Source organism: Leucoraja erinacea, chromosome 4 (genome assembly GCF_028641065.1).
Source record: "Leucoraja erinacea ecotype New England chromosome 4, Leri_hhj_1, whole genome shotgun sequence".
Classification (NCBI taxonomy): domain Eukaryota; kingdom Metazoa; phylum Chordata; class Chondrichthyes; order Rajiformes; family Rajidae; genus Leucoraja; species Leucoraja erinaceus.
The window spans coordinates 32,762,699-32,778,791 of NC_073380.1; the positions used below are offsets into that span (position 1 = coordinate 32,762,699).

Consider the following 16,093-nt stretch of genomic DNA (forward strand, 5'->3'; position numbering starts at 1 on the left):
ATCCTGTTTATCATAAAACTTCAAATCTTGCATTCTGAAGCAGAACTGTTAAAAGTGTCAGAATGTAACCGGTTTGATTACTTAAACTTGGTAATATGTTCATTGATTTTAAATGTCTATGATATTTAATTTTTTTAATTCTGTAATTGTTTTGAAACTTAATTATTACATTTAAAGAACATTTTTTAAACTGAAAGCAGATCGTATTTAAATATAAGCACGTACTTAGTTATTGAAAATATATGTTCTAAGTGATCAAAAAAGTGACCATGTTAAATCCTGTAGATGTGTTTATTTGAAACTTGCAAATCTTAATGATCATCTAAAGAGTTGATACCATTGAAAACAACATATCTGATAAAATAAATCAGAGCAAGATTCTCATGGCGCGAAATGTAATTGTATACCCACTCATATAGAACTTTTATAATTTACTGCACATTGCACAGAAGAAATCAACACCTACATTGATTTAACTTAGAAAAGATCTTTGAGGATTTCTGCTTTTCTTAATCAACATGGTGGAAGAATTTTCTGAAAACGAATTGCTCCAAGAACAACATTTTAGTGGCATTTGCTGATAAACCTCATAGTGCCATAGAGCTAAACAGCATGGAAACAGGACCTTTGGTCCACCTTGTCCATGCCGACCAAGTTGGCATTTGTGGCTAGTCCCTTTGCTTGCATTTGTCCCATAGTCTTCTAAATCCTTCCTGTCATATATCTGTCCAAATGTATTTTAAATGTCGTAATTGTATCCACTTTTATAGTTTCCTTTGGCAGCTCATTTCAGATATACACTACCCTCTGAGTGAATAGGCTGCCCTGAGGTCCCTCTTAATTATCTGCCCTCCCACCTTAAGCCTATGCTCCCTAATTTTAGGATCCTCTAACCAGGGAAAAAGACTGTGACTATTCCCTTTATCCATGCCGTTGATGATCTTGTGCACCTCAGTAAGATTACCTCTTAACCTCCTATATTCAAAACTAATCCAATCTCTCCCTATGTAGCGGCAGATTTTTCATATCTTTCAGGTAATTAGCACCCTAGCCACTAATTGGATGAGAATGGATTAGGGGAATATGTTCGGTACGCTTGCAAGCTGCCTCGGAGACCTTCAGAGCTTCTCCATTCATAAAGCTTCAACACACAGTCTTTTGATGAATATTTTCTTTATTGTAGATATAAAACAGTAAGATACATCCAAGATTTTTCCGACGTTTTCCGACTCCACTACACCCTATAACTCAAGCCCGCAACCTCTAACATCTTAGTCAATCTCCTCTGAACCCTAAACATCACCCTAACTGGTACGTGCTGCCCTTGTTTTTCTGCCATTTCACTTTTGATGGCCTCCACTTGCCAGCCATTCACTTACCGGAAAACAACCTCTCCTAAATGCGTCTGCAAGTTCCTGACTAATGCTCCAGAATCGACCTTGCCCCACATTAGGGCCTTAACTTGTGGGCCATAACTACATTAAAACTAATAGAACAATGGTTACCATTCCCAAAGTATTCCCCCACTGATACTTCAGTCACTTGCCCAACCTTGTTCCCCATGAGGAGTTGCATCCACGAGTAGGTCCCTCTACATATTGATTAAGGAAGCTTTTTTGGACACATTTAATAAATTCCACCCCGTCCAGGCCCCTTACAATACGGGTGATTCATTTGCTGTTAGGGAAGTTGAAATAATTCCATAGAGAATGTCCATAAGACCATTGAAGACAATTCTCCATGTAAATGCATGATTCCATGGCTCTATCTATCTATCTATCTATCTATCTATCTATCTATCTATCTATCTATCTATCTATCTATCTATCTATCTATCTATCTATCTATCTATCTATCTCACGGCTATTCCTTGAAATATATATATATACACACACTAGACTAAGTGGGAATGTTCACACGGGAGGGCTGGTCTTATCCACCTCTCCACCATTCCAATATTGGTGGCCGGGGGGGGGAGGGGGGGGGGGCTATCTGCGCTAGTTCCTTGTGAGCCGAAGGTACTGGTATCCAGAGGGCTAGTATGGACATAGTGGGCTAATATTCTACATACACTCAGTCACTCAGTGGGGCTGGCATCATCACTGGGTCCCATGTTCACACGGGAAGGCTGGTTCAGTCACCAATGCTGGCATTATTCCGACTCTCAGCACGGCCTCTGCAGCCTGTCCAATATTTTTTGGTCTGTGTTTTTATGTAGTTTTTGTTATTTTATGTTGGTGGAAGGGGGGGGGGGGGGGGGGGGGAAACGTTTCTGGAGCGCCTGCACTGGAGACCCGACCTTTTCTCGGCGGGTCTCAGGGGCCGTTGAGGCCGCAACGAGGAGCGGCCTCCAACAGGAAGAAGCCGGGGACTCAGGTGCCGACTCACCTCACCGTCGCGGAGCTGGCCGAGACCGGAGCGGTGGAGGAGCGTTGCCGCTGCACTGCTGCAGCTCAGTCACTGAGTCGGAGGCTGCTTGTGGGCTGCACCGGGAGGGAGACCAGGGGCTCCTGCAACGGCGACTTCTCCCGCCTGAGTGGCGGGGTCGAAGAGCTCCTGGTAGCGGGGCCTAACATCACTCAGGACCCGGCGGCTGGGCGGGACTTTGCGAGCGCACACCGGGGCTCAACTCAGGGCCCGGTGTGCGACCTCGTACCACCCGGCATGGCTTTATTGGCCGTGGGAAATCGCCATCGCCAGCCGGGGCTTTGACTTTGACTCTGACATCGAGAGAGTGCAGTGGAGAGATAAGTTTATTTGGCCTTCCATCACAATGTGATGGGTGTTTATGTAAAATGTAATTATGTTGTGTCTGGGGTCTATTTGTGTGTAATGTATGGCTGCAGAAACGGCATTTCATTTGGACCTCCAGGGGTCCAAATGACAATTAAATATACTCTTGACTCTTGACTCTTGAGCTCAGTCACTCAGGACTGGTGGGCTGGCAGTTCATTCACTGCTATTCCTTGAAATTCCATTTCAAGCAGAGTGCAGGCCACCAAATTCAATTTCATAGCATTTCAGGTAGAGTGCAGTCCATCAAACCCAATTTCATTGCATTTCAGGCAGAGTGCAGGCTGCCAAACTGAATTTCATAGCATTTCAGGCAGAGTGCAGGCCGCCAAACTCAATTTCATTGCATTTCAGGCAGTGCAGGCCGCCAAACTCAATTTCATAGCATTTCAGGCAGAGTGCAGGCCATCAAATTGTCAAACAACTCATTGCATTGTCATTAAGGGCTAACAAATCATTTATTGCAAGTACATTGCACTCACAGTTCAGTAGATTCACAACTTAGAATCACAGTTGTGGACTCTCCCTCACGATCTTACAGGGTGACTGACTCATGTCCAGGCATCCGAGGTTTTATAGTCCTGCCCCCCCCCCCCCCCCTGGAAGGGGCGTTACCTTCATCATGGTGATTGACAGACGAGGGGACCAATCAGCTGATCTCAAGATTTTTTAAACACTCATACCTTTTTTATTTTTCATCGATCGGAAAAATCCTCGGGGCTGCCTCAACGGAGGAGGACTGTGAGTAAGATGGCCAAAAATCACAGCGATATAGTTTTTTCTAAAATCAATATACAGCGCAGACAGGAAGTGGTCAAGATGAGACTTTTAGTTATATAGATATATATATAACGATCAAGAGAACCCTTATGGAATTTTTATCTCTCTTTGTATTCCTAACTGAAAATAGTTGAGAAAAAATTCATTTTGCAAATTATTTAAATCCAAGGCAATTTTTACCTGCATCAAGTAGTCGTGATCCATAAGTGGATTAGTGAAAGGAAAAACATTAACAGTTGTTTTTGGCGTATGGATTTCTCTTTTTATTTTTGTACTCATACCTCAAACTGTTCTTAGATTCAACGATTTTAAGGATTTTTGTAGATTATGTTAATGTTGTTAAGATTTTCATTATTAATGCGGTTTAAGGCATGGAAGACGATTGAAAAGGTTTACTGCAAGGAGTGCAACATTATATTTGCACCTAATGTCTTTCTGTCTCTTGACGGATGTTGCAAGGGTACATTTTGAAGCATTCAGCAGTGAATTGACCCAAACCATACACCCATGCAATAACTGGGAACCCAATTATAATTGACTGCTGTGCAGATTTCCCAAGGATTGAAAAATACATCAAAAGGAAGGACAAAATAACCCAGCAATACTTTCAGGTGAGACAGAGGTTTACGTCTCATCTAACCGCATCTACTGCATCCACTGTTCCCGATGTGGATCCTGGACATCAGTGAAAGCAAGCGTAGACTTGGCGACCATTTCGCCGAACACATGCTCAGTATGTCAAGGCCTGCAGGATCACTTGGTTGCTATCCATTTTAACTCCTCTTCCCATTCCCATACTGACCTGGGTCTCCTCATTGCCACCTCATATTCAACTTGGGTAGTTTACAGCCCAATGATATGGACATCGAACTCTCCAAATTTAGGTCACTACATAACCACCACTCCTCTCCTTTCTTCACCCATATATAGCGCCACCTTACTTAATCCTCCAGCATCCCCCCTGTCTGGACTCACACCTATTTCTCCCCTTCCCGACCACCTATTTTCCTTCCTCTAGCTTCACAATTTGCAACTCTTCCATCCTTTTGTCTCACACCTTCTGTCCTTCTGTCTTTTCATCTCTCGCCTTTGTCCAACCATCTGCCTATCAAATAACCCTCCCAGCCTGTGTCAGCCTATATCCTGCCTGGCTTTGTCCTGCCTCCTTTCTTCCAGCTTTCTCCCCCCCTCCCAAACACACCCTCAACCCTCATAATGAGTCTGAGGAAGGGTCCTGACCTGAAATGTTGCCTGACCCACTGAGTTACTCCAGCACAGTCTCTTCTCAAGAACAAAAGAACTGATTCTGAAAGTAAATTGCTTATTTCAACATTCCTTGTGAGCGAGATGTGGAATTGCTCCAACCTTATAGATTCCCAGAGACTATTTTCCTCAACCCACTAACTATTCCCTTCCCCCCCTCTCCTCCCCCACTTCCCTGTTTCATTTGTTGAGCCATTCACACATACGTTTTGGAACCTATCCATGTACCCCTGTGTTGTCTATCTGCCATTGAATGGGCACCATTCCTGTTGTATGTTAATTCATCAAGAATGTCAATGGGAGTTGTGATCTCACAGTTATCCTTTTCTTTGTGATTAGAGCGACTTTGCTAGTCATTATTTGACATATCGGAAATGGTGGCGCTACCTTAGCAGCTGCGGCTTGCCTGCAGTTCATCTGTTTTTTCTTTTTTTGTTGTTTTCTTGTCCTGTTTTAGTTAGTTAATTTTAGTTATTAGCGTGTGTATGTGTGGGGGGGGGGGGGGAGAAACTTGCTTTAGTCTCTTCCTTCGGGGGAATGCAACCTTTTCTTGTCGTATCCCCCGTGTCCGTCTCCATCTGCACTGAGGCCTAATGGCGGAGCCGGTGGCCTCCAACTGGGACCGACCTCGAGGCTCCGGAGGCAGGGCCAGCCAGGACTTACCAGCACGAAGCTGGCCAACTTCGGGGCTGCAGGTGGTGGTGGCCCGACTGGGGCTGGGGCGGCGTTCCGGCGGCGGCCCGACTTCGGGGTTGTGGCGGCGTTCCGGCGGCGGCCCGACTTTGGGGCTAGGGCAGCGTTCCGGCGGTGGCGACCCGACTTCGGAGGCTCGGCCGCGGGCTAGTGGACGACATCGTTGGCAGCTCGCAGGTCACAGGTTGGTGACCTGTTTTTCCAGAGCTCCCGCAACAACAGCTTCGTCCGCTGGACTGGAGGGTGGCAGCTTCGACCGCCCCCGGCTGCGGAGTTTGAACCGGCCCGTTCGAGGAGCTCGGATCCAGCCGCGGGACTGACTTACTTACCATCACCCGGCCGGGTAACAACATCAGACGTCTGGATTGCCTCAGCGCAGAGGGAGAACAAGGAGGGAAGAGACAAAGACTTTAAGACTTTTGCCTTCCATCACAGTGAGGAGGTGTCTGGTGAACTCACTGCGGTGGATGTTAAATTTGTGTTTATTGTGTGTTTTTGTTATTTTATTATATGTATGACTGCAAGACACGAAATTATGTTCAGACCAGAAGGTCTGAATGACAATAAATGATACTTTACTTTATATGTCATAATCTTTTGTTTTTAAGCAGTAGCCATTCTAACTAAAAGCTATGAAAGACAATTGACAACTGGTATTCGAATAGTTAATAGTGAAAATAAATGGGTAACTGCTTTGATCTCAGCTTTGCCTTTGTATGTCATGTCCATCACAGGATTGGTTGCCTGGCAGTCATGTAACTCCACTCATGTTCAGAAGTATGTCTTTGGAACACCCCCTGTAGACATTGATTTGACAAACAATTTCTCTTGATTCTTTAGGCTAAGAAGCAAAGACAGTTCCATTTGGTTTGAAGGGATCTTTGATGCCAAGAACATGTCAAATAAAGATGAGGCTTATTTTTTATTTTGTGCCATTAATACGATAGCTTTTATTTAGCTGATCATTAAGGAATCCATTCTGAAGATCCATTGACAACCTATATATTCAGAAAGTTGTACGTTTGCTTGTGGCTTGCTAGTGAAAAGGTTATAATGTTTGCTTCACATCCCTAGGTTCACAGGGTTTGACCCTAGGGCTGCCTTATGCTCAAATTCACCAGCCACGTGTGTAATGAGGTTTGTCAGTGCTTGGCTGAGTTGCTAGATGTGGCACTCCATGGAAGTAGAGTTTCTTATCTCAGAGGGGTGAAAAACTGACGTTATCCATCTTGCCCTGTGGCAAGTGGACCTTCTGTTGCACTGTGATTGTCAACCAATGTGTACATTTGCTTTGTGACACTTTTTTGGTTTAAGAATTCGTCAATACTATGAAATTTTAAATGCCGATCACTTAATTTTGAAATGTTATTATAATTTTCAAATCCAATTTGCTTCTTTGTCTGTGTTTTATAAACTTCTGTCAGTAAATGTATTTTTAGATGTTGTTTCTCGAATGGAATGTACACATCTGACTATAATTTTTTTTTAAATAAAGCATTGGACCGATTTGAACTTTAAGATCCAATTGTTGATTACCAACTCAAAAGCCTAGGCTAAGCCCCTTTAGATGTTGGGGCTTAATTCTGGTATCTGTTTCCTGGCCCAACAGTATAGCTGGTTGGCACCAGCGTGAGTTCAAGTGCAGATAGATGCATGGGAACGGCTGCTATGGTCAGTCATGATGAGACACTTAAGCAAACATAACATTCTTGCTGACAACCAACATGCATTTAGGAGGCATAGATCATGTGAGTCTCAGCTTATCCTGACAACAAATGACCTGGCCAAACATTTTGATAGCAACGTCATCACGGATTTAATAGTGCTAGACTTTTCTAAAGCATTTGATGTCATCCAACACCAGAGACTGCTTCGGAAGCTTGACTTCTATGGTATTCGTTCCAACACAAAACTATGGATTTCCGGTATCCTGACAAAACGTCTTCAGCGTGTATGTGTGAACGGAAAGAGCTCCGATTGGCATCCAGTGTTGAGTGGTACACCTCAGGGCACAGTACTTGGCCCACATCTGTTTTTGCTTTACATAAATGACATCCATGAAAAAGTCACAAGTACGACCAGACTTGATTGTTTGCTGTACTGTCCAATTAAGTCGGCTGATGATGATCTGGGTCAGGATCTGGGCCAGGATCCAGTGGCATGGAGTCCAAGATGACCGGTGACCCTTTTCTGCTGCAGCCTTCATCTGCCTACCCAGCTGTTGTGACACTCCACTAAAGTCAGCCATCATCCTCTGCCTATTCCACCGTTGAGGTTTTGATTGGATTGCTCTTTGTCAGAGACCTCCCCCTCAACCTTACCGCCATGGATGGCCTTACTAGGAGCATAGCTCCAAACGGCATCGCTCTCAGGATCTCAGGACCACACAAGCTTCTCCACCACGACAAGGTGACGATCCATGGAGGCTCTATAAGGCGCTGGTAAGGCGGCATTTGGAATATTGTGAGCAATTTTGCGCACCATATCTGAAGAAGGATGTGCTGGCTCTGGAGAAGGTCCAGAGGAGGTTTACAAGAAAGATCCCAGGAATTAGTAGGTTAACATGTGATGAGTGTTTGTCGGCACTGAGCCTGTACTCGCTGGAGTTTAGAAGAACAAGGGGGGATTGAAACATACGGACTAGTGAAAGGTTTGGATAGAGTGGACGTGAAGAGAATATTTCCACTTGTGGGAGAGTCTAGGACTCAGAATAAAAGGCATTCTTTTAGGACGGAGATGAGGAGAAATTTCTTTAGTCAGAGGGTGGTGAATATTTGGAATTCTTTGCCACAGAAGTCAGTGTATATTTTTAAGGCAGAGGTAGATAGATTCTTGATTATTACAGGTATCGGAGGTTATGGGTAGAAAGCAAGAGAATGGGGTTAGGAGGGAGAGATAGTTCAGCCATGATTGAATGGCGGAGTAGACTTGATGGGCCGAATGGCCTAATTCTAGTCCTATTCCTTGTGACCTTATGAGCTGCATTGCAGGAAGTGAGATTGAATAACTCAGCACCAACTTGGTTATTTACTTGATAATAATAAAGAAGCTTTACTTTATGTCGCTGCAATGTGGAGAAGCAATGTGCAATGTGGGCCTGTGCCACTTAGGTAATTTTTCAGCGGACTGCTGGCGACTGTGAAGTTGCCGGCAGTCGCCTGAAAAACTGGCAACTGGAACGGCGACTGTCAGAGTGGAACACACACACACCCTACCATCCTTCACCAGCCCTTTATGCAGGAGGGGGGGGAAGGGCCAGGTGGGGGAGCGCTGTCTAAAGAATTCACATGGTGCAAAGCCAAGGTGAAACAGACACACACCATGATGAACAGAAAGGTTGGCGCTGTAAAAAGACGGCTAAAGCACAGTGTACAGTAAGTCCTTTAAAAGAGAGAGGGGCAGAAGGAGTGGAGCCAACTTTTAATAAGCCAGAGATACATGGCTGTGAAGCTCGGTGGACATTTAACATTACTGGTCGGTTATCCTTTGTTCTGAAAACTACTGCTTACCTTTTTTCCCCAATGAGCCAATGGAATTCCCGGGTCAGAACCGCTGACAACCTTCGACCTCCTGGCGACCCACCTATGGCACGAGAATTCTCTCTACTCTCCATGGCGGCTTCATTCTAGTCGGCGCTAATTTTTCAACATGTTGAAAAATTTGCAGCGAACTTAATGAGGCCGTGACTAGTTCCCAGAATGCCGGTACTTCTCGCGACCATGAAGGCACCTTCCCGGCAACTACCCGCCAACATGTGGCAATATGTGGCGACTGCATAGTCTCCTGCAGTCGCCTAAGTGGGACAGGCCCATAAAGCTTTCAGTTCACAATGCTTTTAAATTTAGAATACTGCAAAGTTGCGTCATTGTGACGTGATTGAGACTGAGCTTTTTAAGAGAACACCAATAGCATGGTGCAAAATGGATACTTTAAATTTGAGAAATAACAAGCCAAATGATTTATCATCAATATATTTATGCAGGCCATATTGTTGATAGTGCTGTAGATTGGGGCCAGGGGGAATGGTGCAGACTTGTTCAGATTGGAGGACCTGGTCTTCGATGTAGGGATCTTCAAGGTCAAGTTCAAATTTATTTGTCACATGCACCATAAGGTGCAGTGAAATGAATTTACCATGCAGCGTTACAATTAAAAAAGGATCCAGGGCTCCAAATTAGCGGTTGCCCAGTTGCCAATGGTAACCCACAGCCCTGACGGGCAACGTAAACGCCATGCCATTTTTCCCGTGCTTGGCAAGCGCGCTTAATTCGCTTAATTCTAAGTGGGCCCTCTCTCTATCTCTCTCTCTCTCACTCTCCCTCCGCCCGCTATTCGTGTCCATGTCTCGGGTCTCCGCCCGCTGTCCGTGTCTCAGGTCTCCGCCCACTCCTCGTCCACTGGCACGGCCGGCCGCTTCACACACATGCGCACAACCACGGCCAGCACCAAAGATCCTTTTGCGAGGATCTTTGGCCAGCACATCATTGGCCGTGGTTGTGTGCATGTGCTGCCCTGCACATGAGCACTGCCACTGCAACGGGTCGGCGTCGGCCACTTTCTCCCTCCCTTTGCATGGTTGGGGATCTGGCTGCCATTGCTGTCCACTCACCGCGACCGCTGAAAACCAACGCAGACTCATTCGCTGGAGCTGGGGTAACTCCCTGGAGTAACTCTTGCTTCTTGGTTTCCTGGTCCCCCAAAATTATTCGAAATGGAATCTGAACAGAATTTATACACCACCACCAAACTCGGAAAAGTAACAGCCTATTGCATTTTATCAGTTTATATATGGTCTATGAACACAGTGAACTTTTATCTCCTGTTCTGTATTATGTTTACAAATTCTGTTGTGCTGCAGCAAGCAAGAATTTCATTGTCCTATCCGGGACACATGACAATAAAACTCTCTTGACTCTTGACTTAAACAAAAAAGGGTTCTTGGGGAAAGAAAGAGCTACCTTCAATTTAATTGCTTCTGGTTGGGTACCTATAGGAGGGTGAAGACTATTCCATGCTTTAATTGTGCGGGGGAACTCCATGGAGCAGCCAGCATCTCTGGATAGAAGAAATTGGGTGACGTTTCGGGTAGAGACCTTTCTTTAGATTTCCTCTGGTTTTAGTGTTTTAGTTTAATTTAAACATACAGCGTGGAAACAGGCCCTTCGGCCCACCGAGTCCATGCTGACCACCGATCACCCGTACACTAATTCTATCCCACACATTAGCGACTAAGTCAAGAGTCAAGAGTGTTTTATTCTCTCATGCCCCAATGAAATCCTTGCTTGCAGCAACACAACAGAATATGTAAACATAGTACTCTGTAAACAATGTTATAAACGAGAAAACAAAACGGTGTATATTTATATATGAATATATAACTATACACACACACACACACACACAATTTCCCTCCTGGGATTAATAAAGTTCTATCGTATAGTATTGTGTGTGTAGGAAAGAACTGCAGATGCTGGTTTAAACTGAAGATAGACACAAAAAGCTGGAGTAACTCAACAGGTCAGACAGAATCTCTGGTCAAAAGGAAAATATTACGTTTTGGGTTGGGTCTGAAAAAGGTTCCTGCACACCTTTGGAATGTGGAAGGAAACAAGAGCACCCGGAGAAAACCCATGCGATCAAAGGGAAAAGGAGCAAACTCCATACAGACAGCACCCATATTCAGGATCAATTCCAGGTCTCTGGCAATTTTAGGCAGCAACTTTATGGCCAATGCACTGTCCCATAGTCTTGAACTGAATTAAAACATACAGTAGCTGTAAAGGGGGACTGTATATAGCATATACAGCATAGCATATATATATAGCATATATATATATATATATATATAGCTGTATATAACATATAGTCTATAGTCTATAGCATGACTTAGAGATTTAAGACTGAAAATGGATAGCTTCTTTTTTTTAAGTAACCAAAGTTATCAATTTTTTGTGTGTTGGAAAATAAAATATAGTGGCACAGCTGGTGGACTTGCTGCCTAACACGCCAGGGATCTGTGTTCGATCCTGTCCTCGGGCACTGTCTGTGTTGAATTTGCACATTCGCCCTGCAAATTCTTCTAGGTTTCCTCCCACATCCCAAAGATACATTGGCTTTGTAGGTTAACTTGTCTCTGTAAAATTGCCCCTAATGTGCAGGGAGTGGGTGAGGAATGTGGGATAACAGAACGTGTGTGAATGGGGCCCTCCGTAGTCACCGCTACGGACGGCCCGATGTTCAAATCCTCTGGTCGGGACCGTTGAGGTAGGTGCCTGAAAATTGTTTCCCCCTATCCCCCCCCCCCCCCCCCCACCAACACCCCCCCCACACAAAACATACAGATAATCAATAAAACATACTTTTGCACATAATTAAAAAAAATAAAAATAGTCGAAACCGGAAGGGTGAATGAACCCCATGGAACAGTGTGTCAATTGTGAATTTTAGTCACGTTGGAAACGGACTAATGGATATCATAATACAGGGATGAAATACAGGCCTTAGCCCGGCACAGAGTTGGTTGAGCCAGATGTTTTGTAGTGTGTATTTAGACAGAAAGTGTTGGAAATGATGGGAGAGACCAATGGAGTGTTTGCCATTTAGAATGTGTACTATCTTCTGTGGAATTCTCTGCCACAGAGGGTAGTTGAGGCCAGTTCATTGGCTATATTTAAGAGGGAGTTAGATGTGGCCCTTGTGGCTAAAGGGATCAGGGGGTATGGAGAGAAGACAGGTACAGGATACTGAGTTGGATGATCAGCCATGATCATATTGAATGGCGGTGCAGGCTCGAAGGGCCGAATGTCCTACTCCTGCACCTATTTTCTATGTTTCTATGTTTCTTCAGACTGCTGAAAAGCACAGAAACACTGAAAGCAAGGATACAGGATCTACGGCAGAGTAAGGTGGATTTGATATTTTCATTGAAGGATATTGTGATCATCCACAACTTGGAATTGGCTAAACATGAAATGACTGAGGACTGAAGATATCTGATCTGATCTGTTTGGATAACATGCTTTCCACTGTACCTTGGAACATTTGACAATCATAAAGCTAAAATTAAGTGGCGGTGAAGTATGACGGAATGCACACTAACTTGTTTGATGTAAGTAATGTAACCTGAGCAAAATGTGACCAAAAATATATAAATGATAGGGACACATTGGAAATTAAATTTCCTATTCTTCACACATTGAAAAAAATAGGAATGAACGAGCCTGTTCATTTTGACCACAAGCAAGGGCATCTGAGGTACGTGAAATGCCAAGGAAAGATCATGGAATGATGAGTGAATTTGAAGAAAATTGATTTAAATCACACTGTAGCTGCTGGAACCTGGAGTAACAAACAATCTGCTGGAGGAACTCGGCAGGTCGAGCAGCATCTGTGGGTATGTGGAGGAAGAATTGTTGATGTTTTGGGTTGAATTCCTGCCTCAGGCCTCAATAGACAACAGACAATAGACAATAGATGCAGGAGGAGGCCATTCGGCCTATCAAGCCAGCACCGCCATTCAATGTGATCATAGCTGATCATCCCCAATCAGTGCCCCGTTTGCCTTCTCCCAATATCCTCTGACTCCACTATTTTTAAGAGCCCTGTCTAGCTCTCTCTTGAAAGCATCCAGAGAACCTGCCTCCACCGACCGCCCTCTGAGGCAGAGAATTCCACACACTCACCACTCTCTGTGAGAAAAAGTGTTTTTCTCGTCTTCGTTCTAAATAGCTTGTTCCTTATTCTTAAACTGTGGCCCCTGGCTCTGGACTCCCCCAACATCGGGAACATGTTTCCTGCCTCTAGCGTGTCCAAACCCTTAGAAATCTTATATGTCTCAATGAGACTTCCTCTCATCCTTCTACACTCCAGAGTGTACAAACCCAGCTGCTACATTCTCTCAGTATATGACAGTCCCGCCATCCCGGGAATTAACCTTGTAAATCTACGCTGCACTCCCTCAATAGCAAGAATGTCCTTCCTCAAATTAGGGGACCAAAACTGCACACAATACTCCAGGTATGGTCTCAATAGGGCTCTGTACAATTGCAGAAGGACCTCTTTGCTCCTATATTCGATTCCTCTTGTTATAAAGGCCAACATGCCATTCGCTTTCTTCACTGCCTGCTGTACCTGCATACTAACTTTCATAGAGGCAGAACGCCAGCAGAGCCGCGGGGCTGGAGAACGGCAGCAGAGCCGCGGGGCTGGAGACCGCCAGTGGAGCCGCGGAGCGGCAGAACACCAGCGCTTACCAAGCCAGCTCGGCCGACCGGAAGCACCAACAGACGGCGACGCGTACGAAAGCACCGCCGGGGACACAGAAGTGGGTTAAAGGCCAGGTTAGAGCTAGCCCCACACAGGCTAGCGATTCCTAGCCTTTTCCTCGCCAACGTGCGCTCACTGGCAAACAAAATGGACGAACTCCGGCTAAGGATCACCTCCCACAACTGGATCAAAGACTGCAACATCCTGATCTTCACGGAAACTTGGCTCAACATCGACGTTCCTGACAGCGCCATCCAGCTAATGGGGCGTCATTTGCTCCGAGCGGACAGGACAACAGACTCCGGTAAGACCAGAGGTGGGGGTCTGTGCATTTATGTAAATAAAGCATGGTGCACGGACTCCACCATCAGCGAGAGTCACTGCTCAGCTAATCTAGAGTTCCTCTTGGTTAGATGCAGACCGTTCTATCTGCCCAGAGAGTTTACCTCCACTGTTGTGACTGCAGCCTATATTCCTCCTGATGCTAATGCCAAGCTTGCAATGATAGAACTGCATACAGCCATTAGCAAACAACAGACTCACAACCCCGAGGCAGCCTTCATTGTTGCGGGTGACTTCAATCACTCCAACCTGAAGACTGTACTCCCCAAATTCCACCAACATATCTCCTTCGCCACTAGAGTAGACAAGACACTGGACAAACTCTACACTAACATGGCTGAAGCTTACAAAGCTGTCCCCCTCCCCCACCTTGGTCAGTCTGATCACCTCTCATTGTTCCTGCTCCCAAAGTACTCCCCACTCATCAGACGGGTTAAACCCACTGTGAGGACAGTTAAAGTCTGGTCAGAGGAAGCGGACTTCACACTTCAGCAGTGTTTTGGAAACACTGACTGGAAGGCGTTTGCAGCCCAGGCCACCCTTGACTCCCACACAGACATTGATTCCTATACATCCTCTGCTCTGGACTTTATAAACTACACCATCAACAGTGTCACCTCCCTCAAACGGGTGACCGTATTCCTGAATCAGAAGCCATGGATGAACAGCGAGGTCAGGCTACTGCTGAAAGCACGGGACACCGCTTTCAGGTCAGGCGATGCTCGAGCCTACAGTTCATCCAGGGCTAACCTGAAGAGGGGCATCAAGAAGGCCAGCACTGCCATAAGCTCAGGATTGAGGAGCACTTCAACAACAACTCCGACCCACGACGCATGTGGCAATGCATCCAGGCCATCACGGACTATAGACCCACCAACACCACCCCCACATCCAACGACGCCTCCTTCCTTGAGGAGCTTAACCACTTCTATGGCCGCTTCGACAGGGACAATCTAGAGACAGCCATCAAGGCTGTGCTACCTGCCGATCACCAACCCCTCACACTCACCCCCTACGACGTGTACGTGGCACTGAGTAGGACTAATGCACGTAAGGCTGCTGGCCCCGACGGCATCCCCGGGCGCGTCCTCAGGGCCTGTGCTGCGCAGCTGACAGACGTCTGGACTGACATCTTCAACCTGTCACTTGCCCAAGCAGTTGTGCCCACGTGCCTTAAAACCACCTCCATCGTGCCAGTGCCAAAACACTCCACTGCGGCAAGCCTCAACGACTTCCGCCCAGTTGCACTTACTCCCATCATCACCAAGTGCTTCAAGAGGCTGATCCTGGCACACCTCAAAGGCTGCCTACCCCCCACACTGGATCCCTATCAGTTTTCCTACCGCAAGAACAGGAGTACGGAGGATGCCATCTCAACGGCACTTTGCTCCGCCCTCTCCCACCTCGACAACAGAGACATTTACGTAAGAATGCTGTTCATCGATTACAGCTCAGCATTCAACACCATTATACCCTCTAAACTGATCACCAAACTCGGTGACCTGGGCATCGACCCCTCCCTCTGCAACTGGATACTGAACTTTCTAACCAACAGACCCCAGTCTGTTAGGTTAGACAAGCACACCTCTTCAACCCTCACCCTGAACACCGGCGTTCCACAGGGCTGTGTGCTGAGCCCCCTCCTCTACTCCCTCTTCACCTACGACTGCACACCTGTACATGGTACTAACACCATCATCAAGTATGCAGATTATACAACGGTGATTGGCCTCATCAGCAACAACGATGAGTCGGCCTATAGGGAGGAGGTCCAGCTCCTAGCAGCATGGTGCGCTGACAACAACCTGGCCCTTAACTCCAAGAAGACCAAGGAGCTCATTGTAGACTTCAGGAAGTCTAGGGGCGGCACGCACACCCCCATCCACATTAACGGGACGGAGGTGGAACGTGTTTCCAGCTTCAGGTTCCTGGGGGTCAACATCTCCGATGACCTCTC

General features: G+C 46.0%; 1 protein-coding gene across 1 annotated transcript in view; it reads left to right on the forward strand.

Annotated features, from left to right (window-relative positions):
* Positions 1 to 16,093, forward strand: part of LOC129696256 (cytochrome P450 7B1) — a 216,325-nt gene that overhangs the window by 63,105 nt on the left and 137,127 nt on the right.